The 25,296-nt window shown below is 38.5% G+C and overlaps 1 non-coding gene across 1 annotated transcript; it reads right to left on the reverse strand.

Moving 5' to 3' along the window:
• Nucleotides 1–20,031: 20,031 nt before the first annotated feature.
• On the reverse strand, nucleotides 20,032–20,136 carry LOC150012843 (U6 spliceosomal RNA). Its single transcript, XR_016510883.1, has one exon. It is a non-coding gene; the product is annotated as a U6 spliceosomal RNA (small nuclear RNA).
• Between the last annotated feature and the right edge of the window lie 5,160 nt (nucleotides 20,137–25,296).

Raw genomic sequence — 25,296 nt, forward strand, 5'->3', positions numbered from 1 at the left:
CTGTCCAGATCTTGCCTTCTAAATACCTTTCTCTGCTGGTCCAGGGCTTCTTGGAGGGAGAGGTGATGTCAGCACGGGGCAAGGAATGTACATGAGCCTGGAGGATGCTATTGATCCAGAAAGTAAGAAGGTGATCAAGGATTAATAGAAATAAGTCAAAAGAACACATTTTGAAGGGGTTTCCAGTAGATAAATCTAGGATAAATTGAACACAAAAATAAATAATTATAGTAATAAATTACAACCTATTGAATAAAATAGGAAGCCATAAGTCCATGCTGAATAAATATATAAACTGATTAAAAGTATGATGAGGAATGAGATATTTATATCATTTTAAAGAACTTCTCCACAAAATACCTATTAATTACAAAAGGGAAAAGAGTAACTTTGCACTAGAGAAGCCCTAGCAGATATCATTTAATTCAAATGTTCAAAGTGAACATAAAAATGGGTCAAACTGTTATAATGTCCCACCAGATATGGAGCAATGAAAACAACTTAATATCTATATATTCTAGAAAAAGATCCCTAACTTGACTATGATCATTAGAAAATATCAGACAAGCCCAAATTGAGCAAGATTCTAAAAAGTAATCTTCAAAAATATTAAGGTCACTGTAGCAGACAGACCCTAAAGTGAACAACAATAGTCCCTACCCCTTGGTGTTTATGTCTTTGTATGATCCTACCCCTTGAGTTCAGGCAGGACCATAAAGATATGGCAAAGGTGATGGTATGTCACTCCCATAATTATACTATGATACGTGTAAGACTGCATCTTGCTAGCAAAGGTGCTAGGCTTAGTTTCACTGTGCTTGAAGAAGTAAGCTGTAGGAGGTCATGTTGGAGAAACCCACATGGCAAGGAACTGCAGGAGCTAAGGGTGGTCTCTAGCAATAAACTGAAGCTGGGATCCTGCAGTAGCAAAGGAATAAATTCTGCCAGAATCTGGGGGAGCTAAGAAGCAGATCTTTGCCCAGTGAAGCCTCTGATGAGAACACAGCAGTGGCTAACATGTGCATCATGAAGCAGAGAATCCAGGTAAGCCATGTTTAGACTCCTGATCTCCAGAAACTGAGATAGTAAATGTGGGTTGTTTCAAGCTGCTAAATGTGTGGTAATATTTTACATAGCATAGAAAAGAAATACAGTTATTAAAGTCAATGAAAGACTGAGAAACTCTTCCAGACTAAAGGAGACAAAAGAAATATGACAACCACAGTCTGGTACTGGCATAAGAACAGACACTTAGATCAATGGAACAGAATAGAGAGCCCAGAAATACACCCAGGTCTCTATGGTCAACTAATATTTGACAAAGGGGGAAGGAGCATAAAGTAGAGTAAAAATAGCCTGTTCAACAAATGGTGTTGGGAGAACTGGACAGGGGCATGGAAAGAAATGAAACTAGGCCACCAATTTCCATCATACACGAGAATAAGCTCAAGATGGATCAAAGACTTAAATGTAAGCCGTGACACCATAAAAGTCCTAGAGGAAAACATAGGCAGGAAAATTTCAGATAACCCGCATAGCAATAGTTTCACCAGTATATCTCCTAGGGCAAGAGAAATAAAGGAAAGAATAAACAAATGGGACTACATCAAACTAAAAAGTTTCTGCTCAGCAAAAGAAAACATGAGCTAGACAAAAAGGGAGCCAACTGTATGGGAAAACATATTTGCCAATGGTACCTCAGACAAGGAGTTTATCTCCAAAATATATAAAGAACTTATATGACTCAATACCTAGAAGACAGACAATACAATTTAAAAATGGACAAATGTCTTGAACAGATACTATTCTAGGGAGGACATACAGATGGCCCCATAGGCACATATAAGAATGCTCTACATCACCAGTCATCAGAGAGATACAAATAAAAACCACAATGAAGAGATCCAAGATGGCGGAGGAGTAAGTGGAAGCTACACTAACCTCCTCCCAGGACCAGTCTGGATTTACAACTTAATTTTGGAGAAATCATCTGGAATAACCAACGGAACACTAGCTGGAAAGAAGTCTTATAACCACGGAGAGACAGAAAAGGCCGCTACATCACAACGTGACCGGTAGGGAGTGCGGAGACGCGGAAGGGCTGGCTGGGCTCACACGGGTGGCAGCTGAAGGGGCTGAGAAACAGCTCAGCAGCCGGGGATTCCCCCTGAGAAGGGCAGGGTCTAAACCCCCAGCTGGGCTTCCCAGCCTACGGCGACAGAGTGGAAAGTAAAATAGTATCAGCTGTGAAAAGCGAAAAGCCACAGGCTTTCTTGCTAGCTGGAGAGAAACAGCAGGAGAAAAAGAGCTCTTAAGTGGATCACATACGAAAATATTTTGGCCACCACTTACCCTGGGCTCAAGCAGAGGGAAGGCAGAGAGGACTGGAGACACTTGGGGAGAATTTGGCACGGTGGCTTTGAGGGGAGAACTGGAGGAGCAGCTGACTGGGTCCCAGTGCTGACTCATCCCCAGTACTGCGGGTAGACCATTCCCCTCCAAGTGGCGTCAGCCTGAGGGGAAGCAAAAGCCCTGCCTACAGGAATTAAGCTGCCACACCCACAGTTCTTAAGCCTGACAGCTAATCACAGATTGAATAGATTAACAATCAAAGAAGACAGACAACAGCAGTAGATCCCTGGAAGTCTCCAACAGGCTGCCTAGGGCCAGACTGGTACATGATCTGACGCCACCAGAGGCAGATCCAGGAAGTGCAGATCATTCCAAGAAGCACCAACAAACAATAGGAGTCAAAAAAATGGGGAGACAGAGAAACAACCTCCCATCAAAAGGAAAGGTAGAATCCCCAGAAAGAGTGCTAAATGAAATAGAGGGGAGCGAACTATCAGATATGGAATTCAAAACATGGATTATGGAGAAGCTGAATGAGCTCAGCGGAAACTTCAAAGAACTCCAGAAAAACTACAAGGAACTCACAGAAAATTACGTGAGCATGAAAAAGGACATAGAAGCTATCAATAAGAGCCAGGAGGAAATGAAAAATACGATCTCTGAATTGAAGAACACAGTAGAAGGAATTAAAAGCAGGCTAGAGGAAGCAGAAGATCGGATCAGCGAGCTGGAGGACAACCTACACAAAAACTCCCAGACAATGCAACAAAATGAAAAAAGACTGAACAAGACTGAAGAGGTTCTAAGACAGCTGCAGGACAACATGAAACGTAATAATATCCGTATCATAGGAATTCCAGAAGGAGAAGAAGAAGAGCAAGGAATAGAAAACCTCTTTGAAAAACTAATGACAGAAAACTTTCCTAACATGACGAGAGAAAGAGTCACGCAAGTCCAGGAAGCACAGAGGGTCCCAATGAAGATGAACCCCAACAGGCCCACCTCAAGACACATCATAATTAAAATGGCAACATTCAAAGACAAAGAGAGGATCCTAAAAGCAGCAAGAGAAAAACAACTAATAACATACAAGGGTACTCCAATAAGGCTATCATCAGATTTCTCAGCAGAAACACTACAAGCCAGAAGGGAATGGCAAAAAGTATTCCAAGCAATGAAAAACAAAGGCCTACAACCTAGAATACTATACCCAGCAAAGCTCTCATTCAAAATGGAGGGTGAAATAAGGAGCTTCCAAGACAAAAGAAGGCTAAAAGAATACATCTCCACCAAACCAGCAATGCAAGAGATGCTAAAAGGTCTGCTCTAAGAAGATAAAGAAACAGAGAGAGACAGAGAAGAACACGAGTACAAAGGGGAAAAATGACAATGAATAAGTACTTATCGGTAATAACCTTAAATGTAAATGGATTAAATGCTCCAATTAAAAGACATAGGGAAGCTGAATGGATTAGAAAGAGAAAGAAAGAAGGAACTTCTACCATTTGCAACAACATGGATGGAACTAGAGAGAATTATGCTTAGCGAAATAAGCCAGGCAACGAAAGAAAAATACGTTATGCTGTCACCTATTACAGGAAACTAATGAACAACACAAACAAATGAGCAAAATTGAACCAGAGGTATGTAAACAAGGAGTAGACTAACAGTAACAAGGGGGGAGGGGGGAGGGAGAAAAGGGGGTAAGAAGGGGAAGTGTAAAATCAAAGAACATGTATAAATGACCCACAGACATGGGCAACTGAGTGGGGACTGAATGTGGGGGAAGGGAGGGGCAGGATACAGGGAAGCAAGAGGGGAAAAAAAAAAAAAAGAGAGACAACTGTAATGGAAAAACAAACAAAAAAATTTTTTTTAGTGGGGGAAAATGAAAATATGAAGAATGGAAATGCCAGTTCAGTGAATATTAGGACAAAGATTTTCCTTCACGTTGTATATTTTTCTCCCTATTTGATCTCTCCAGAGTTTGGCATTCTAAACAAGTAAGTAATGACTTAAGTTTCTTTGCATAGACCTAATAAGACCAGTTGTTAATAGAGGTTCCTTTTTCTGAACAAGCCTTTGACTGGAATGTCAAGCCTAAAGGAGACATGCTTGGGCTCATGTTGTTACCAAAAAGCCCTAAGGAACTGGGAATGACTTTCAAAGGTAATAAAAGCCCGCGAAATAAAAGGCCTGCTGCCATGGTTGGTTGTGCGGTCCACAGCAATCTCTCCAGGGAAGGAACGAAGGTTGTTTTCCTGAAAGATGGCTAGAAGGGACCTTAAGGCACAATGGAAAACCAGAAAGACTTGGAAAGGACAGGTGTGTACAGGCAAGGATGAATGCCAGGTATGTGGCCCAGCTTCTGTGCACTGAAGAGCAGACTGAGGGCCACCCTAAATGTTCCTTGGGTAAGTTCCAGCAAAACAGAACTAAAGATCATAAGTGATCATTTGCTGCTCTTGTTATGCTTATGCAAATGAACAGGATAAATTAAAAATGGACTTAATGTAGTCCCTTTAAAGACAAGGAGAGTAATCTTAGGGAGAAAAATCAGTATTCAAGGAAAATCACAATGATCAGTGGCAGACTGTAAAGTAGGGCAGCTAACCGTCTTAAAAGTTTCTTCTCATTTAAAAAATGGTTTCACTTGAAAATTAAACCATATCTGTGATATCACCAAAGAGATTCAAGTTGCAGGCAAGTAGAATGTCAAGTGCCTTGCAACTGTATGTCTTCCCAATAAGACAGTCTTACAGATTTAGAGACTTTTTTGTTGGTTATGTTACATAAATTAACATGTGTTTTCTGTTTTCAAAGGGCATAAGCCTATGACCGCATTACCTGAGTGATTGTCTGTACGCATAAGCCTCACTTAATCCTCTCTGCAGCGCTGCCTCCGGAGACTCAACAGTTTGGCTGAACTAAATGGCTGAGTTGGTGAAGAATGGGGTGGTCTGTGGGCTTCACCTTAAAACTGAATTCTCTTTTCTATCCTAATGGCTTGGACAGAAAGGGCCCAGAGGTCTGAGAGGGGGGAAACATAAACTATTTCCCTCAGCCCAAACTAAATAAAATGGGCAAAAGGGTTTTGGACAGGAGAGATGTGCCTAGCACACCTTCCTCCAAAGAAGCCCTTTTTTTTTTTTTTTTTTTCTCCTAATGTGGAACATTGAAAAATTAATCCCTGCCTTTTGCCACCTAGTAGTTATGGATTGAATGATGCTTTTTAACCCTTTTTGCCAAATCTGTTGCCCCCAGAACACAACAAGGATGCCAGCCTGCTAAACCAAGCACGCCGTTGTCCGGAGACAGCCAACTGACCTGGAGTCTGCATGATCCTTCCCCATGTGGGAAGGCCACCCTCCCCTCCACACCCCCACTCTTATTAGGGATTTCTGGACCCAAGGGTAGGTAGGACGACGACCATGTCCAGCTTGAAGCAGCTAGAGGAGCTTGAGACCTTCGCCCATTGTCCTTTACAAGATTACAAAGGGTCTTAATATCTGAGAGGGAGGGATAGTTATTTTTTACGAACCATGGGTATGGACTTGGGGGGGGATGCTGGGGGAGGGAGATACTGGGTGGAGGGGAGTAAAGGGGAAAAAAATTGGAACTACTGTAACAGCATAATCAATAAAATATATTTAAAAAAAAATAAAATAAAATAAGTCTAATCACAAAAAAAAAAAAAAAAAAAAAAAAAAAAAAAAACACCACAATGAGATACCACCTCACACTGGTCAGAATGGCCATTATTAACGAATCAACAACAAGTGTTGGTGAGGATCTAGAGAAAAGGGAACCCTAGTGCAAAGTTGATGGGAATGCAGACTAGTGCAGCCACTATGGGAAACAGTATATTTTTTAAAAAACTAAAAATGGAACTGCCTTTTGATCCAGCAATTCCACTGCTAGGATTATACCTGAAGAATCCTGAAACACCAATTCAGAAGAACCTCTGCACCCTTATGTTCATAACACTGCTATTTAAAATAGCCAAGTGCTGGAAACAGCTTAAGTGCCCACCTGTAGATGAGTGGATCAAAAAACTGTGGTACATTTACACAATGGAATACTATGCAGCAGAGAGAAAGAGAGAAGGAACTCTTCCCTTTTGCGACAGCATGGATGGAACTGAAGAGTATTATGTTTAGTGAAATAAGTCAGGCAGCAGAAGAAAAATACCATATGATCTTACTTAATACAGGAACCTACTGGATAAAACAAACAAGTAAGCAAAATAGAATCAGAGGTGTGGAAACAAGGAACAGACTGACAGTGACCAGAGGGGAGAGGGGACGGGGTGAAGGAGGGAAAGAAGGGAAAGGGTCTGGTCAAGGAACTAGTATAAGTGGCCCATGGACATGGACAACAGGGTGGGGACTGACTGTGGGAGAGAGGGGAGGTGGGCAGGGCAGGGGAGAGCAATGGGAGAAAATGGGACAACTGTAATAAAACAACAATAAAAAAGAAAAAGAGTCCATAACTTTCTGCACATTAACATATATTTTTGTGCAGGAATCCAATGCTATAAATAATTGGTCTAAAGAATTAAAATTTTTTTTTTTTGAAGTGGAGAGTTAAGAGTTATTGAGGCTTTTTGAGAAAGGTAGGGGCAAGAGTAGAATGGTACTAAAAGAAGATTAATCAAGCAAAAAGATGGATTCAAGTGAGGAGAGATTAAAGGCAAAGAGAAGAGTCAAAAGGTTATTATCTTCAGTAGAACAAGAGTTATTGAGGTCCTAACTGGAAGCATGGTTTGGGGAATGAAAAGACTTACATGTCATTATGTGCAAATACTGTCAGGAATGTTACTATATTATAATGTGATAGCATTGCTGAAATGGAAATCAAGTAGCACAATAAGAAAAGTATATTTTTACTTTAAACTAAACAAAACTTCAAATAGTAGGATGTTGTTGGCTGAGATGACCTCACTGTATTAAAGGGACAGAAAGAAAGAGAGAGAGAGAGAGAGAGAGAGAGAGAGAGAGAGAGAGAGAGAGAGAGAGAGAGAGAGAGAGAGAGAGAGAAAAGAAAGAAAGAAAGAAAGAAAGAAAGAAAGAAAGAAAGAAAGAAAGAAAGAAAGAAAGAGAAAGAAAGAAAGAGAAAGAAAGAATGAAAGAAAGAACGAAAGAAAGAAAGAAAGAAAGAAAGAGAAAGAAAGAAAAAGAAAGAAAGAAAGAAAGAAAGAAAGAAAGAAAGAAAGAAAGAAAGAAAGAAAGAAAGAAAGGAAGAGAAAGAAAGAAAAAGAAAGAAAGAAATATGACAACCAAATGCAATGCATGATTCTGTACTGGATCATTTCAGACATCATTAAGATGATTGGTAAAACTTGAACATAGTCTGAGAATCAAATGGTAGAAATATGTCAATGTTATTTTTCTAATTTTGATGAATGTTTTCACAGTTATATGGGAGACTATCCTTGTTAATAGAAAATATTAAATAAATAATAAGTAAATACTTTGAACATAAATACTTTACTTAGGAAATATTTTGAATACTTTGAAATAGTAAATAATTTGAATACTTAAATATTCAAAGGTGATGTGGCATCAGGTTGGCAACTTATAAACGATTCAGAGAAAGAAGTCACTTTTTTATATTTACAATTAGTTTTGTAAATTTGATATTGTTACAAAAAATAATTTTTAAAACAAACAACACAAGCTGTTTCTACCCTAGTCTTAAATGACATCCCTATTTTCCCAGTTACTCAGGTCAAAACCCAACACATCATCCTTGATCTCTCTATTTCCTGATATTATTCAAACAATCAATGATAAGCATTGATCACCACCTCTGCTATTTTCACCTTAGTTGAAGTCAACATCTTTTTTCCTGTTCTATTTCAATAGGCACCTATTTGGTCTCCCTGTTCACTCTTGCCCGGCAACTCACCTTCCACCCTCAACCCCGCCAAGTCAGTTCTCTACACAGTAGCCAGAGTAATATTTTTTAATTTTAATTCACATCCTGTCATGCCCTTGCTCAAAATCTTCAATGGCTGCCCTTCACACTCCTTTCTGTGGTTTACTTGATCCTTCATGATCTGGCCCCTGCTTCCCTCTCAGACTTACTTTTTACCACTCTCCTTAATCACCCCCATCAGTCCTTATAGCCTTCTTGCTGCTTCTGAAGACCAAGCTTTTGCATTTTCTATTCCCTTTGTCTAGGTTTCCCCCAGACAACAACATGATTTCCCATCAACCTGAGCTTTACCAAATGTCACCTTCCCAAACAATTCTTACCTGAATGACCATCATATTAAAAATGCACCCTCCTTCCCGTCATAATATTCATTTATATTACTTCCCACTTTACTTTTCTTCATAGTACTCATCATCACCTGAGATTATTTATTTGCTTGTTTATTACCTATCTCCTCCATGGAAGCAAGGTCTATTAATCTCTGAATCTCTGGAAATAGAATGTTACCTGATAAATGAATAAACACAGCAAAGTCAAGATTCAGACACTGAGTAGTTAGCCAGATTTACTTACTAGTTACATGCTTCAGCCCACAAGCCTTGCAGTACTTATGGTTGAAATGCCTGTCTCAGAAAAACAAATTACTACCTGTGCAGGAGCTCTAGGGTCACAAAAAATTGGCAGATCCATAACCTTTAAAAACAAGAGCCTATCAAACTTCACCTTTGTTTATCCAAGAGAATGCCCATGTTTGACACTGATGCATTTTGCAGCAGGTCTGAATCTCCTGTGTTATGTATCCACCAACAATTACTTGCTGAGTGTAAAGTCCTGAACAAGAAGAAAATCTATGGAATAGGAAGAGAAAAAGGCATCATTAAGTTAATAAATTAAGAAGATGCAGAATTTGAGGATGAGTCAAACATAATGGAAAGAAAAACAAGGAGAGAAAATAGGACTGTGGAATTACATGCATTTTTTAAAAAGTAAGAGTAGCTGAAAACACATAAGAAATCTCTGAGGAGGGTTAAAAATCTTTGTCAAACAGATTGGTGGTCACCAGAGAGGAAACAGGGTGGGGGAGGATGAAGCAGGTGGAGGGAATCAAATATATGGTGGCCAAAGGGGACTAGATTTTGGGTGGTGAGCACACAGTGTATATAGATATTATATTATGAAGTTGTATACTTGAAATTCATAATGTTGTTAACCAAGGTTACCACAATGAATTTCATAAAAAATAAATAAATGGGAAAAAAATCTTTGTCAAAAGTCTACAGCACATATTCCAGTCCTTGTTACCCTGGCAATGGTTCCCCACCTTATGGAAATGACATTATAATGGAGAAAAATAATCATGCAAATTAAGTAAACAGTACTTAGAGGAGGGTTATTCTCAATATGTTCACAAAAAGAGGCTGTCTGGATAGAAACTTGGAGAAATTTGAGCTGTGAAAAATGATGTCATTGAGAGAAAGGATATTAAGGTCATAAAAAGATTACTTTGAGCATGAGCATTTGAGAGAGCCTGTGGGTACTACTTACCCATTGCTTCTTTCACTCGGTCTGTTTAAATCAGGTAGATAATAAATCATGTAGTTGCAGCTCTATGTTATCTTATCTAGTCTTCCCCTCATCATCTCTGCTTGGAAGGAAATTCCAGATTAGAGTTACAATAGAAAAGATAGGATGCCCAATAAAATTTGAATTTCAGATAAACAACAATATTTTTTCAGTATAATATGTCCCATGCAATATTTGGGATATATACTAAAGTATATTTCTTATTTATCTGAAATTCAAAATAACTAGCATCCTGAATTTATATTTACTAAATCTGGCGATTCAAATCTACACCAGGAACCCAGCAGTGAGAAAGTCAAAGATGGACTTTGACATTTGTGGTGCCCCGTGTAGGGGTTCAGAGCAATTAGAAGTCCCACTGCTTGGATGTCTCTCTCTGCGAGAGGGCTATATCCTTCCAGGAAAAGGTGTTGCAGTAAATTTTGTGTGTCTTTCTCTAGTTATGTTTGCCCATCTGTCTGAGCCTGCAAGGAGCTGTTATTCATTCATTCTTTCTTTTCACTGAATCTTCTCTTATTCTGACATATTCTGATTCTAAAAGATATCTATTCATAAAGCGTCTCCTGGGGCAATGAATGCTTGTCTAACTCATTTATAAGTTTTCTGCTAGCATGCATTTTCATTACTGACACTCATGTTGCAGAAGAAGCTTTTCTGAAAATGCCGGTCAATCCTTTGCTGATTCCTACATGACACCCTTATTTATAAATAAAGACACTGAGGGGTGGGATATTTTGCCATTAATTATTAATGTAACCACAAAAAGAAAAGAAATGCTAGAGTTAAAACTCCAATAGTGCGAACTCTGTAAAGAGGAAAACAGCAATGCAAAGTCTGAAAGATGATAGTATTTGTGTATCAACAGATTGGCCGAGCACAGTAATGGATAAGTTTGAGCAATAATTCTTCAGCTTTCCAGGCAGTTAATAAAGCAGTCAGCCTTCTGGTACCTTTTCATTCTAATAAGAATTAAGGTTTGGGAATGGGGAGCTGTAGGAACTGAGCCTTGTGAAATAGGCAAGAATCCAGATCACACATGAAATGTGCTAGTAGAATCTCAATAGCATTATCTCAAGAGTAACTTGACACAGGGCCTTGGTGTCAGTCTAGATCAGAGTTTCTAAACCTTGGCATTTTGAATGTTTTGGGCCAGATAATTCTTTGTTGTGGAGTACTGTCCTTTGAATCGTAAGATGTTTAATAGCATTTTCTACTCACTACATGCCAGGAGTGCCCATCTTCTACTCACTACATACCAGTAACACCCTCCCAATTATGACAACCAAAAATGTCTCCAGAAATTGCCAAATGTCCCCTGGAGGACAAAAATTACCCCTACTTCAGAACAATTGGTCTAGAATATTATAGAGGTATTTAGCCCTGGTGGAATATTGAAAGAACCTAGGGGTCTACAAAAAATACCAATTCCCTTGCCCCACCCTGAAAGCAACTGATTTAATTGGCTTGAGGTGGAGCTCAGGCAATGATTTTGTGAAAGCTCCTTACCTGTATTTCACATGCACTTAGGGAAAAGAACTAGTGTGCTAGACTTTCTTAAGAAGAAGAAGGAGAAGGGGGAGGAGGAGGTGGCTGAGGGGAGAAGAATGTAGAGGAGAAAGAGGAGGAGGAGAAGAGGAAGAAAGAGAAGGAGAGGAAGAGGAAGAAGGAGAAGGAGGAGAATGACAGGAAGAGGAAGAAGAAGAAAGAAGAAGAATCATCATCATCCTGTCTTCAAAAGAATCAGTATTCTTAGAAACTGGGAGCAGGACCCAAGGCTGTGTCCACAGATGTGGATCAAATGGCCTCAGTTGTGGAAGAACCAAGGAGACTAGGTTGGCCCATAGCATCCACTTACCCCAGGATAATGTGTTTTAACCACATTTTTAAAAACAATCTTAGAATTTTAGGCTCTAGTTATATTAATAAAGTTGCAAGGCAGGAAAAGGAACAGAAAACATTTTTGAGAAGTTGCAGAACTCTGATTTTTAAAAAAACATTTTTTTTAAAGAAGTTTCCCAATTGTTCCTTTTTCACTTTTTAGAAGCCTTCTATTATGCTTACCTCATGAGACTGCTAGTTACTGCTTGGTACCATGAGTAGTTATTAGGAGCACCTTGTGGTGCTGTTCAAATATTTAAAGATAATACCATGCCTGCCCTTCCTAAATTCCACACAGAGCATGCGGTAAGGAGTTAAAGGCCTGCCTGCTGCCCAGCTCTGGGGTTCTAGGGCAGGCAAGCCTTTGCTTGCAGTGATCTTCCACGGGAGTCAACCTAGAGGCAATTTAAAGAAAAGCTTTTCTTTCTTACTGAGAATTATCTTCCTAGAAATGTTCTGCAAGGCACAAAAGTCATTCTACTGTGCAAAGGGGACATGTGGCCAGAGTATGCAAATATAGTGCAGAAACAGGTGGTACCATGAGGGCTTTTTAAATGGTTGAGCTGCAGCCATATTCCTTATATTTTATTTTTATAACATCATCAAGTCCTGCTGAAATAAATGCTAGATCATAAAATATGACTTCATTATGAGTGATTGGTAATATGCTCACTGGCCTTTCAAGGAGCAGGGTTAGTGACTACGCCTTGCTTGATTATTTACACTAAAACTCTCAGGTAGCCTCTTACATGTGGATGGTACTTTCTTTTCTCTTCTGCTATAGAAACCTTTTATGTCTACTTTAATCCCACCACTGTGAGAGAACTCCAGAATAAGAACTTAGATCTCAAAGATCTTCTTGGGACTCCCTTGCCTCTCAACTCAATGAAAGTAAGTGTAACCGAATAAGGAAGTAAGTCCAGTGAGGTGTGGGCAGCCTAGGGCACAGGGAGGAGTCTCGGGGAAAACCAGAGCAACAGAGAAGCAGCGAGGCACTTCAAATGCTCAGTGTGCAGCTGAAGGACAGAGAAGTTAAAGGAAAAATGAGTGTACTATGAAACTGGGGTTTGGGGGTGCCCTCAATCTGAAGGATTTGGAACCAACAGCGCAAAGTCCAGGTAATGCAATACTGGAGTCTGTCAGTAAAGTGAGTCATACTCACTGGTATGAAGAAATGGGTTTTCTTAAATGCTTCCTCTTACTCTTTCTGGAGACTGCATTTCTGGTAATAAGGTAATTGAATGGGGACCATTTGTTAATCCTGAAGAAAATACTCTTTTAGCACAATAACTGGAGATAACTCTCCATGGTCTGAAAGATCTGATGTGTTAGATATTTAGATAGTGTCTAGAGGTCCAGACAAGAGGGGCTACTTCTCTGTGCCCTGTGTTTTGAGGGCCTGGCATATCCCAGACTTACACAAATATACTTATCAAAGTACACACAGAGGTCACCTGGGATCCAATGCTCAGTTCCAGCACAGCATGCACAATCACATCATGTTCTTTCATAGCTCATACTATTCAAGCACCCAAGAAATGCTTCTCCACATATCTGGCCCCATGACCTCAAAACAAAAGGTAAATACACGTGACTTCTGTGAAAGCCTGAGGGTTGTACCACTGCTGAAATCAGGGACAAATATTGATTTCGATGGGTAGTGTTTGAGTGACAGAAGCAGTTAGGTAAGAGAAAAGACAAATTAACTTATCGAATCCTTCTTCTCAGATAATAAGAATGTACGAGAGTCTTGCATAATGAAATAGTTTCCCAGGTGTGCCATGCATCTATTTTCTTGCTTTTCTTCATGTTTCAAACCATAGTTCCTGAGGTGCTTGTGAATTAGATCAGAAATATTAAGCATAGTTTTAAAGAACATTTTGCAATATTAAAAATTCCATATTAGCCTTAAATTTGTGTAAATGCAGGCTTAAATGTAATGTGATTGAAGTTTTGGCCATTAGATGAAAGTTGAACATGAGAAGTGCAAAAAGTTATCATGAAAATTTTAGCTTATTTATTAAACATAAACTAAAATAATTCAAAAATGTAGTTAATTAAAAATGTACAGTTATTTATTATAACATATATTTTCTTTTAATTATGTTGAATACATTTAATATTAATACTCAGTAAATCTGTTATTAGGTTTTTGAAAAGATAAATGAGAATAATTTTAATTTTAAAATTTACATTTCTTTTAATTTAAATTTTAGATGAAAATATGTTTAAATTTTACACACTTTAAATGTAATCATATTTGTTTGATCTTTTAGTATAAGTTTTCTATAGCGACTGTAACAAATTATCACAGTTGAGTGGTTTAAAACAATACACATTCATTATCTTACCATTCTGTAGGCCAGAAGTCTACCAAGTCTACACTCAAGAACTGTATTCCTTTCTGAAGGTTCTAGGGGAGAATCCATTCCTTGCCTTTTCCAGTTTCTACAGGCTGCTTACATTCCTTGGCTTATGGTGTCCTTCCTTCCATCTTCAAAGACAGCAATAGCAGGCTGATTTCTCACATCACATCTTTCTGACCCTCATTTTATGGCCTCATTCACTCTGCAGCTGAGAAAGGTTTTCCACTTTGAAGAACTCATATGATTAGACTACACCCACCTCGATAATATGGGCTAGTTTCCCATCTGAAGTACCTTAACATTAATCACATATATGAATTCCCTTTTGCCATGTGAAAGGATCCATGGTTCAGATGTGGAGATCTTTAGGGGGTAATTATTCCACCTACCAAAATCATTGAGAATGATTACAAATCAAGATGATAATAGCAATAGAATATATAAATATGAAGCTCAAAAATAAAAAATGAAAGGTGAAAAAAGAAACTGAAAATCTTTAAAGAGACATCAGCCTGCATAAATGTTTAAAAACTGACAACAATGGGAGTGAACAGATATCTGTTGAGCATGACACACTTAAAATTTGTGAACAGGGCACAGCATACCCTTTCTATAATGGAGACAATTAGTGATCAAAACAATAAAAATAAGAAGGAGAATTATCCTCATCAAATCCATAACATGAAAAGGTCAAAATTCCAACAACGTTGCATTCTTAACTAAAATGAGGACTAATTATCAATCCAAAGAATGAGAGTCTCCATCTGCACTCTTGCTGGAAATCTGAAAAAGATAGGGTATGTCGGCTTCACCTTGAGGCTGACCCATAGAAATAGTCCCTTCCACATCCTCTCCTCTACCCATGGGTCCTGGGTTTTCACCCTCTCCAGCACCAGAACTGGACTCAACTGAAGACAAAATGTAGAAGAGGGGGCAAGGATTTGGAAAAGAAGCTGGGAGTTGTGGGGAGAGAATATAAGAAAGAGAGTCTCAAGGCTAACTCTGCTCTTGGAAGGGCGGACACAGGATATGTGAATCCCAAGAGTCAGAAGCAAGCTGGGAGACCAGAGAAACTACATCCAGTCAATGCTACTCTGGATTCTGTATTGGTTAAAAAATATTGCCAGCCAAAATTTCCCCTACAACGTTTTCCTTGATCTCATATAGGTGCTTGCCCAGTGAATGGTGATGCCATTTTGTGTTAGACTATACCATCACCTGTTCCAAAACAACTGTAGAAATGATAGGTTTATATTGTTAATTTCCTACCTTATTAAAAAGGGGAAGTAAAAAAGCTAAGCACAATGAAGAGCCCAGACTTTTACTTAATCCTCTGCCCACAAAATGTTTGCTAATTCTTTGTCAAGGGGTAAATGACAAAGCTATCTCACACTTTGTGTAGGATATATTTAAATGTAAATAAGGTTTATGAATTTGGTTCATTATTTACTTACAGTGAAAAATGACCCATTCTCTGCTAAATCACTTTTTATTACAAACACCAGATGAGAATCATAAAAGAACACTTATAGCACAAATAACTATATCTGGACATAACTCTAATCACCAGCTATTGACTCAATGCCTAGAGAAGAATAGTTCACCTTTTATTTCAGTCATCATTAAGAGTAGCAGCTGAAGTGCCTGCTCAGATCTCTATATCACTTTTTACTGGATTGTTTTCATTTTCTTAAGTTGTAAAAGTTCTTTATATATTCTGGATAAAAAGTCTTTATCAGATATGCATTTTGCAAATATTTTCTCTGTGGGGTTTTCCTTTTCATTTTCTTGATAGTATCTTTCAAGGAATATTTTTTAATTCTATGAAATCCAATTTATTAATTCTTTTCTTTCATGGTTGTGTGTGTGTGTGATTTCTTTTGTCCTAAGAAATCTTTGCTTAGCTCAAATCTAATCAAACTATTGAAGAGATCAGTTTCTATACTTTCTTCTAGAAATTTTATAGTTTATGTTTTTTTTCTAATAATTTATTTATTTGTTTGTTCGTTTATTTATTTATTTTTTTTAGAGAGGGGAAAGGAGAAAGAGAGGGAGAGAAACATCACTGTGTGGATGCCTCTCACCTGTGCCCCCAACTGGGGATCTGGCGTGCAACCTAGTCATGTGCCCTGACTGGGAATCGAACCAGCGACACTTGGCTCTCAGGCCAATGCTCAATCCACTGAGCCACAGCAGCCAGGGCTTATAGCTTAAGTTTTGATTTTAGGTCTCTGATCCATTTGCAGACAGCAAATAAGCACATAGAAAGGTGTTCACCATTATTAATCATTAGGGAAATGCATATAAAACCACAAGGATATGCCACTAAACATATATAGAAATGCTAAAATTAAGAAGGAGAAAAAAACACCTGACCATACCAAGTGCTGACGAGGATGAAGAACAACTGGAATTCTCCTGTAGTTCTGGCGGAATGCAAAATGGAACAACCAATTTGGAAAACATTTTGGAAGCAACTATATTGACATGGAATTCCTAGTTTAAAAATCTTAGGGAAAAAGTGTATTTCACCACCACCATCCCCCACCCATCTCTCTACCCTGAGAAATTTTCAGATAAGGAAAATGTGTGAAGCAGAAATTATCTGTATCTTCTTGCAGCTTTGCCATAGCTATTATTATCTTGATGATATCATAACCATTACCTTTACTATTGGTTGTCTAGTGTGGGTATTTTTCTCTATTGCTTTTCTTATTGCACAATTATGACATGTGTATATTTAAACTGTTAAGATTCAAATAATACAAAAATAATAGAATAAATTATGTAAGTTCCCACTTCATCCTTATCCTATCCAATTCCCATCTACACATGAAAATAATTCACCATTTTAGTTTGATGAATGTTCTTCTAACTCTCTTTAAATATTTTTAGCTACATGTATGCACATATGTACAAATAGATAGGCAAACATGTGATTTTTTAAATACAAATGATTTTGCTCTCTGACTTGCTTTTTCAACCAAATTACATGTCCTGGATATATATATATATCCAGGTACTTCTCCCACTTCTGTATGGGACTGGCACCTCTCTAGCTGTTGCCCTGGCTGTCATTCCCAGAGTGGGTGGGTCTGCAGATGTTCTAGGACTCCGGGGGCCCTTTAAACAAGCAGACTCTACTGAGAGACCAACCCCAGCCCCCACTGGTTTGCACAGTCAGAAGCAATGAGGCTTTATTTTCTCTGGCGTTGGGACCATGGGCTGCGTGGTCTGGTCTGGTGCTAGGAGCACTCCCCAGGTGTACCTCTCTACTTTTTAAAACATGTGATTACGCTTTCTCCTGGCCTGCCACTGCCACCACTGCTGCTGCCACCACACCACATCCTCTCCACCCCAGCACCACCCCTCCTACCAGTCTAAATAAGTATTTTTTCCTTATATCTTTGTTTGTTGGACTTCCATGTAGCTCAGTTTTCTGGAACTTTTGGTTGTCTAGTTTTGAGGTAGTTGTATTCCTTCTTAGTTGTGGAGGAAGATGCAGTACATCTGTCTAGGCCTTCATCTTAGCCAGAAGTCCTCAATACTTTATCTTTATGTCACTTTACTTTTTAATTAGTTACATTTTAGTCACATTTAAATTACTCTGGTATCCTTAAAGCCAAGTTCCATATACAAACTTATTTCATTTGCATTCCCAATAGATCCCTGTGAAACATATTAATAATACAAACTCTAAAACTTTGTTTAATATTTTTAGGTGATATTCAATCATTAGAGAATTCTACAAAGTCATTTAAAATGAATTCTTTGGGTTAATAACTGGCTTAAAGATGTTTCCTAAGTCAGAGAATAGGTTGCTTAATATACTCAGGAGCAGTGGACTGAGTGAATGCAGAGCTACAGGTGCTGGAGTAGACTCCAGTTACATAAATAGTCCCAGAAGATCATCAAAGCAGACAACTGAAGACAAACCAGGGAAAACATCAGCTTTGGGCCATCTGAGATCATATGTGAAAGTCTCAAAGGAGTTAAGCCCAAGATAGTGAATGCTAATTTAGGAGCAGGCAATACTGATAAGACTAGACACATAGGTGGAGTCGGGTAGCTACTATCAGAGAAATATGTACCGCAGCTATAGGTGCAAAGTTACAGATAGTCACTAGAACAGAAAGAGTGGGAACTGTGTTCTATACCAGTGCATGTCAAACATTAATGTGTATACAAATCACCTGGGAACCTTGTCAAAAATGGAGATTCTGATTCAGAGGATCTGAGGTGGGGCTTAAGATTCAACATTTCCCAACAAGATCCCAGACGACATGGATACTTGCTGGTCCCTGAACTAGACTTTGAGCAGCAATGTTCTAGAAGGCTTGTGTCACAAGGCACAAAGAAGCCCCTCTTCTCAGATCAGTGGTCAAATGGAATAAGAATTTGAAAAGTAATGTACCATAGATGTCAGAGTATGAGACGACCACTGTCCTCCTGGGCTATATTCAGGATGGCTCCTAAAATAAGAGCAGGGCTGATCCTGTATATGGGATCCAGGAGGCTTAGGCTATAGAAAGAGTAGAACTGCACAGACTGGGAGATAGGCAAGGATGGTGACATCTGCTGCTTTTGAATTTGTACATAAAGAGTGGCAAACTACTACATGATAACTGTGTTTTCAGCACCTTGAAGCCTTTTCACAAATTGCTACTTTCAGTAATGGGGCCCTTTGTTTCTATTTCTAATTTTCCCTCCAGCTACCCACATTTTGGCTTTTCATACCTCCATCAAAAGGTGGCCAGAGGAAATAAAGTGTACTGGAATGAAAACATGCTCATTTGTCTACTTGTTGCCAGGACTGGACAGGGAAGAAGCTGAATACATTTTTACAGGAAAGATTTTCAAACTTTTTTCCTTGTGGCTCATTTAGGTAAATTAATAAACCTAAGACCCACCTACAATGTGGGCTCCCACTTTTCAACAGAGAAATAACTGAGCATTTGTTTGTTTGTTTGTTTTTAATGAAATTAAAAGGCAAACATATTGAAGATGCTACATGGTACCAAATTTTTGTATCCAATAACATGAATAGATCATGATTTAAGTGGTTTTTAGTGACATTCAGGGAAGACTGAAATCTACAGAAATTTGCATTATTTTCTTATGAAAATGATCACTTCATAGCCCATCAAGAGAAAGCCCATGGCCCAGAGGAACCTATAGATCACATGCTCCCTGGAATGAGGTAGAGGCTTCCAGACTTTGTTTTGAGAAGCTGTCCTTGGAGATTCCTTGTGTCCTACAGAAACAAGAGTTTTCAGCATACAATCCTTAATCAAAGCAGCTTCACTTTCATCAGGTTAATGCACAACATCAGGCCACAAGAATAGTTTTCAGGGCTAATGCAGAGTTTGAGAATCACTGATTCAGAGTTAAATTTCTGTATTATCTTTGGGTTTGACTTATTCACACCACACCACCCCCCAGGAATTTAGAAAATACATAATTAACTATTTAAGTTTACAGAGAAGATGTTCTCAAATTATTTTATGAAGTAAACTTGGGCTGCAAATTACTTGGATTCAAAACTAATACATAAATGCTAAGTGCAGTGTAATAAGGTTAATATATGCACACACTAATGAAGCATCTTGAAAGGAAGAGCCTCTGGTATTCTGAGAAGTGAGGCATTCAAGTGTAACGCTCCTGGCTATGATCATTATTATTTGTTTATTTACTTATTTATTTATTATTTTTATTATTGTTCTATTACAGTTGTCCCAATATTTCTGCCATTGTTCTCCCCTACCCCTCCCACCCCCTGCCCACTCTCACAGTAAATCCCCACCCTGTTGTCCATGTCTATGGGTCATTTATACTTGTTCCTTGACTAGACCCTTCCCCTTCTTTTCCCTGTTATCCCCCTCTCCCCTACCCTCTGGTCACTGTCAGTCTGAAAAATATGAAACACTTCACGAATTTGCATGTCATTTTTGTGCAGGGGCCATGCTAATTTTCTCTGTATCATTCCAATTTTAGTATGTGCTGCTAAAGCGAGCACTATGATTGTTATTTTTAAATGCAATTTCATTATGGTGCATCTATAAATCAGCATCCAGGATTATGATGAGTCTCTATAGTAAGAACTAGATGCTATAGATAATGGGTTTAAATGAGACACTATAGGTGATGACATAGACTTTCACATTTTATTGTTCATGGGAAAAAGTCAATAATGCATGGCATAATCTACTAAATGCTTTCCAGACTTATTTATATAATCAGCCACAATATCAAACATCGGAAGATTCTAATAGTAAAATGATCAAACTACAGTAATTGCAAAGGTGAACCTTGAAGGATTTCCCAGCCTCCTCTCTTTTTCCACAGTAGAACAGCCTAAACAGTAATTTTTGGCAAAAAATTAGTGGTCATGAGGTTTTCTTAAGGTATCATTTTCCAATTAAAACTTATTTCACAAAGACCTACATCCTTGCCACTCTTCAGTGAGAACAGCTGATTCAGTCCTTGCTCTAATAGCAACAATAAATGAAACTCTTATTCTCAAAATCTGAGCATCTGTGAGATAATTTTGTTTTGGCTTTGCATGCTGATTATTACTTTCATGCCTATCCCCCCATCAGACTGTAAGTTTGAAGAAAACTGGATTAAATCTGTCTTCATCATTGTGTACTCATTACTAACACAATGCCTGGCACATGGTCAATGCATAAATACTCAAAAAATGTTGAGATAATAGATGTACTTATCAGGAGAACATTTTCCCTCCAAAGCCAAGTTCAAAGTCCTAATGGCTTCAGCTGCAGGGGATCCCTCTCCTTTCAGTCCTCTATTTAATGTTTGCTTGGCCTGTGTTGTGTCTCCTCACCAAGTTTTTTTGATGACAGGACTCTTTTTTTTCATCCTGTATAAGCTTCAAAATATCTAAGGTAATATTTTGCACATAACACAGCCTCAATAAATATTAATAAACAAATGAGTGATTTTACTAGTTTTTCTAAGATGTTACAGCTATTCTGAAGATAATTAACACATTATTTGACAATAAAACTACAGTTAATTATGGAGTCCTGCATACAAATGGTTGTAATTTTGTCATTTTTATTAATAGTAAGCACGCATGTGTTATCAATGTGCACAATTTGTGGTATGAGTCTGTTTTGCTTCCCTGCACATAGAGCACAAAAATTCTAAGAAACAAACTGTCACCCCAAAGCTAGTGCCTAACACAGGCATTTTTAATCTTTGAGGTTTTTTAATACCTCAAAGCAATGTTTTTTCAAATGTAATAACACTGTTATGAAGACATATTTATTGTCCATTCACAAAAACATTCCTCAATATGATTATGATATGCCTCCCTAGATTTCATTAAAAATCCAGGTCTTATTTTTCTAGGATGGGTTAGTTGAAGTTCTGCATGAAAGCAGGTAATGGAAAATATGATTTCTCAAGTCCCCTTTACATTTTTGATTCTGTGATACAATGTTACTGATCCACTTCCAAAGTCACTGTATGCTTCTTGCAAAACCAAAAAATCTTTTGGGCAACTTGTTTTGTTCTTAACACATGTTCCCAGGAGCTTAATAAATATTATTTTTGCAACTTGTTTAGTGACAAAATAATGAGTCCTTGGTGCATTCTTATCCTCTGCTTTGCTATTAGAGAAGATGGATTCAGACTATTTTAACCAAAACTCAATTCAAGGGCAGAATGCAGTCCTAAGAAGTGTTAAAATTCAAATATCTGATAAATGTATGTACAACATGTGCATTCTAGAAAAAGCTACTATTTTTAAAGATAAATTGCACCTTGTTGAGGAATTCCAAATATCATCTGAATATAGTAATGACTGAAATGCTCCCAAGTTTACCAAGAGCTCTCAATGAAATCACAACCTTATAAAGACAAGCACCTATGGAGAAACAATGTTAAGACCATACCTTCTTTTATTTCTTCATGAAATCTATGATAATACTAGAGCATTAAAGCTGGTGAATGGATCACACTATGACTTTTTCATTCTCTATTGCATTTCATTTGTACATATATCAAACTTCATGGAAATAAGAGATTTTATGCTTTACCTTATTGTCCTCTAATTACTTCCCTTGGTTCCTCCTTTGCCTGGTAAATCTTTGTTTTACTGGTGAAGAAAGCTACATCTTTATATCCTGGTATTTTAATTTCACATATGTCTTAGACTTTATTTCAAGTTTCAATAAAGTCATTAATTTTTATTTTTAACAATTATATCATAACCTATCGTTTTCATGCATCATCCATTATTTAACCATTTATCTCTTATAGAACATAGGGTCACTTAAAAAATTCCAATTAGTAGTTCAATGGAAAATTTTGTACATAACTTTTTTTGTTGAGTTGTTTCTTTGGGATACAGCCCAGAAGTGTAATTACTTTATTTATTTTAAAACTTTTTTTAAAATTTATTGTTTTTCAATTACAGTTTTTCCCCTGTTGCCCTTTCCTGTCCCACGCACCCTCACCCCTGCTCCCACAGTCAGTCCCCACCCTGTTGTCCCTGTCCATGGGTCCTTTATACTTGCTCTTTGATAGAACCCTCCCCTTCTTTCCCCCATTATCCCACTCTCCACTCCCCTCTAGTCACTGTCAGTTTGTTCCTTATTTACAGGTCTCTGGTTCTATTTTGCTCATTTGTTTGTTTTATTCATTAGGTTTCATTTATAGGTGAGATCATATGGTATTTGTCTTTTGCTGCCTGGCTTATTTCTCTTAGCATAATTCTCTCCAGTTCCATGCATGCTGTCTCAAAGGGGAGGAGTTCCTTCTTTGAAAGTAATTACACACAGAGAGAGAAGTGTAATTACTTTGAAAGGTAATTACTCAAAAGGGTATAACTCAGCACCTCATCCTAATTTTTTTAAAAAAATTTAAGTGGCCAATCTTTTTAACCCAATAAAAAGTTTGTATTTACATTTGTATTTAGAGACCATTTGGTGGTGTATCTTCACCAAGATTTTATTGATCCTATTTTTAACTAGCTAAGTGATTGTTTAAAACTAATTTCACTGAGTTTCAAATTCTTTTGTATTGGACAAAATTGGATTGTGTGTTCAGCTCTTCAGATTTAGATACCAACCACCACACTAGAAAAGTGAATTCATACAAGGCCTGTTATTATTACAGCTGGAAGGTAAACCCCCTTCAAGTGTCTTCATGTATGCAGTGACCAGTAATCAACCTTGATTAATTGATTGAAGTATAACCCATGCTGGAAGTACCATTGAAATATCAGGATCATCTGGTTCTGGATAAGATTATTAATAGGAAAAATGTTCACTGGCAGAGTATAGTGAAATACCCTATTACCTGGTGTCTGCTCAAATTAGGAATCAGCAGATAAGATTTGTAAAAGAGATGATAGCCTTAGGAGGGGAAAACCTACTGAACTTTTTTTTTATATGCTTTATTGATTATGCTGTTACAGTTGCCCCAATTTCTTTTCCCTTTATTCCCCTTCACCCAGTGACCCCCCCCTCCAGTCCCCCTGCATTTAGTCCATGCCCATTGGTTGTGCATATAGTTCTTCTCAACAACTTCCTGTCTACTCCACTCCCTCCTACTATGCTTCTTAATTTCTGTACCATCTCCCTCCCTTTCCCTCTCCCTGCTGACCTCCCCCCCCAAATGTTCCCCATACCTATAATTCTTTTCCCACTCTCGCTGACTACTTAGTTTGCCTTTGTTTTGGTTCCCTAGCTTCTGTTGTTGGTTGTTGTGATACAGTTTTCATTTTAATGTTCATAGTTTTGATACTCTTTCTCCTAAACAAGTACCTTTGACATTTCATATAACAGTGGTTTGGATCTGGACTTCCGGCCAAGATGGAGGCTTAGACGGACACGCTAGGTCTCCCTCTACAACTAGAGAGGAATACAACTACTTCAAAACAAAGGATAACTAGAAATTCCAGAAAATAAAACTACACGGAAGTCCAACATATGAAGTTATAAACCAGCGGTGCCATTTGGGCAGGTAAGAGTTAAAGTGGGCAGTGCTGTTTGCGGTCGCACCCGGAGCAGCGGGCGGCGAGGAATCCCGGCGGCCAAGCCCCTGGCGGTGCGCGACTCCGGCGCTGGGGAGAGCGGCCGCCGCATCGCCTTGAACAGTGAGGCCCAGGGGGGTGGGAGGACGGATCCCGGTCTCATAGCTGAATAACTGTGTGAATCCATCTTGGACCCCCGCCCCCAAAGAAAGCACCACAGGGCTGCGAAATAGGTCGCGGACAGGCAGGAGCCGGTCGCTAATTTGTGACGCGTACACAGGCACTGCCCCCTATAGCCAGCCCAAGAAAACAAAACGCATCTGTCAAAATGAGGCAGGCAACTTTAGAAATACCGGTAACACAACTCACCAGGCAGCAGATAGAGAACCTGACAGATGAACAGATAAGAAACCTGTCAGAGGCTCAGTTCTGGGCCATTGTTAACAGGTGGCTTACAGAATTCACAAAAGAGCAGGAAAAAGATATGAAAGAAGCGAAAAACTTTCATAACGAAAGGAACAAAACCGCATACGAGACAGAAGGAAAGGAAATAAAATCCAGAGTTCATTTCAACAAACTGGAATATGGAGAAGGAACAAGCAGTCAACCAATGCAGCGAGAGGAAATGGGAAGCAACAATGAAAGGATCAGAAACCTCTGGGACAGCTATAAAAGGCCCAACATAAGAATCATTGGTTTGCCAGAGAATGAGGAAGATGAACTAGAACTTGAAAAATTGAGTGAAAATATAATAAAGGAGAACTTCCCAGACTTGGGGAAGGGAATAGACCTGCAGGTCCAGGAAGCAAGGAGAGTTCCCAAGAGACTGGACCCAGGGAGAACCACTCCAAGACACATTATAATCAAAATGTCAAAAATTAAAGATAAAGAGAGAATCTTAAAAGCAGCAAGAGAGAAGAAAAGAATTATGTACAAAGGGGTCCCAATTAGACTATCAGCTGACTTCTCAAGGGAAACCCTACAGGCAAGAAGAGACTGGCAAGAAATATTCAAAGTAATGAAAATCCAAAACCTACAACCACGAATACTCTATCCAGCGAAATTGTCATTCAGAATAGAAGGACAGAGAAAGTGTTTCCAGGACAAAATAAAACTGAAAGAGTTCATTAGATCCAAACCACTGTTATATGAGATGTTAAAGGGACTGGTTTA

The sequence above is a fragment of the Furipterus horrens genome, unplaced genomic scaffold, assembly GCF_987537825.1.
Source record: "Furipterus horrens unplaced genomic scaffold, mFurHor1.1.pri manual_scaffold_4, whole genome shotgun sequence".
NCBI lineage: Eukaryota > Metazoa > Chordata > Mammalia > Chiroptera > Furipteridae > Furipterus > Furipterus horrens.